This window comes from Bison bison, unplaced genomic scaffold (genome assembly GCF_000754665.1).
Source record: "Bison bison bison isolate TAMUID 2011002044 unplaced genomic scaffold, Bison_UMD1.0 scf7180017864492, whole genome shotgun sequence".
NCBI lineage: Eukaryota > Metazoa > Chordata > Mammalia > Artiodactyla > Bovidae > Bison > Bison bison.
This window is the reverse complement of record NW_011495051.1, coordinates 6,316,206-6,318,713: the sequence shown is the minus strand read 5'-3', so window position 1 is coordinate 6,318,713 and position 2,508 is coordinate 6,316,206.

The following is a 2,508-nucleotide window of genomic DNA, read 5'->3' as shown; positions in this document are numbered from 1 at the left end:
GTGAGAGCGGGCGGTGCAGAGAGAGGCCCGGCCCTGGCCAGCCCAAGGGCGTCTATCCAGGGAGCCCGGCAGGCCTGACCAAGGACAGAGTGAAGATCGAACAGCTAGAGTCCACCCTGGGCATCTTGATACCTTGTTCCCCTCTCCTCTTGCCAGTGACAGCTCATCCCAACGAGTCCCTCACCTCCCAGAGCCCTAACACGTGGGGGCCTCCCCAGGCTGTCCCTTCCGGGTCCCTTGAACCTAAAGACTCCCCAGAACCCCCAGTTCTGGAAAGGCAGCTTGGAAAAATACTAGGTTGGGACTCCCCAGGCCTAAGGCCCAGAACTGGCTCTGCTGCTACTGCTCCCCCCACCCCCGACCATAATTTCTCCCTCGTGTAGAAGTCAAAGGTTAAACCGAGTGCCCTCCAAGGCCCGTTTCGGGGCTGACAACTGTCACTCTTTCTTCTTTGCCGCTTAGCTTGGGCGGTGGGTGGAAATGGGGGGTGGGGGGATCAGGGGCACCCGCTGCCAATGTTTAGAGGCAAGGTGGAGGCCTGAGAGAGAAGCAAGGGTGAGGCATGGGTAGGCGGAGCTAAGGCTACCTAGGGGGCAATTTCCCCGTTCAGAGGCTGACAAAGACAACTTAGCCTGGTAGGCAGAGCAGCCATCCTCCCGCCATCTCTTCTCTACCAGAAGGAGCCCCCTTCTGAGGCTCCCTGGCAAAGATGCTTCATCTCAGTGAGATGTTCTTGCTCAACCTGGAACAGAGTGCCTGTGATCAGACGGACAAGACTCAGGGGGTCTCCCTCAAACGCTGCTTGTCACAAGCTGGGACACCTTGAATGAGTTATTTCACTTCCCCGAGTCTGGGAAATAAGGGTCTCCACATCCGTGCTCCCAGAATTGGGATCAAACAAGACACTGAAAGCATTTGGTGGCCTTAAGTTCTCTGTCCCCACACCCTCATGATGCTTTCCCCCCTAGCCCTCCCACCAGCCTGGTTCAGACAAAGGGGGGCCAGTCTTGTGTCTGGGGAAACTTAATGGCAGGTTCCAAACAATCAAGATTGAGTCATGGAGACAGATAATGATAACCCCATGTCTGCCTTTGGGGCTGCTGTGTATACACCTTGCTCTGTGGGAGCCTCTGACCCATCCGTTGGGGACCCTGGGTGTCTCTGCCTTCTTGCTTTTGATTGTGGGTCTGGGATGGCCAATGGCAGAGCTTCCACAATTGTGAGATATGTCCTGAAGGGTGGCAGGGCCTCGGGGGCAGGAAGTTGATCCTCCCTGCCTGTCTGTGTGGCATTTCTGCTAAGAGTCACCATTCTTAATTGAAGCAGTGTCCCATGCAGGGGCAGGTGGCCAGGGCAGGGAGAATAGTGGGTGGCCAGAACTGGAAGAGAGAGAGTATATGGCTGTGTCTCTGGTCCTGAATCTCCCTTCAGCTTGTACACACGTGCACTGGTGTGTACACACTAGAATGCCCCCAGGGTTGTCCCACTTGGTGGCTGCAATTGGCCCCTGGGGGCTGTGGAGTTGCCCTGGGTGTGTTTCTATCAGATTCCCTGGTGTCTGAAGCCTGTGATGCACTGAGGGGTGGGGGTGGGGGTGGGGGATGGGGGGGGCACCTTTACTAGGTTTGTTGTTGAGGACAGGTTGTGAAACTGAGCGCAAGGGCTGGGTCACTGGGTGAGGGATCCTGTGTTCTATGTACCCCCTTGTGTGTGCCTGGTGCTGGGTGAGTCAGGGCCTGAGTCAGGGGCCCCTGGAGACCAGGTGTAGGCAGGTGTGTCCCTTTGCGTGCCATCCCTGGTGGGATTAAGTGGTGTGGTGGACTGCCCTGACTTCAGCCTGCTGGGCGGGGCCTGCATCCTATAGCCCCGCCCACTTCCACCTTGTCCTCATTCAGTAGTAATGGAAGGCCTTCCAGGGTTATGGGGACCAAAGAGGGAGGCACGGAGGTATCAGAGCGATTGGCTGAGGTGTGAGACAGAGGCCAGGCCCTGCCCCCACAGGAGATGGGTGGGAGACTGGAGGATGATCAGAAGACCCAGACGTCTCCCTTCCTTGCCCAGCCAGTGACAAGCTATGAGGATAAGGACCACAGGGCCCAGGAAACCTACATGAGAAACAGGCGTCGGTGCTCAGTCATGTCCGATTCTTTGCGACCCCATGGACTATAGCCCCCCAGGCTCCACTGTCCATGGGATTCTCCAGGCAAGAATAATGAAGTGGGTAGCCATTTCCTCCTCCAGGGGATCTTCCCCACTCAGGGATCAAACCCACGTCTCTTGCATCTCCTGCATCGGCAAGCGGGTTCTTGACCACTTGCCATCTGGGAAGCATGAGAAGGATGAGAAACAGGGGCTTTATATTGGGGAGCATGGGTTCTGGGGAGGGGGGACGGACCGGCCTAGGAGCCCCCTCGGAGACAGTGGGGGCCTTGCTGCCTCCCTTTCTTTCTCCTTCTAGACCTGGGAAGAGAGGCTCCAGGGCTGCCTGTCTGGGAGGGTGCTGTACCA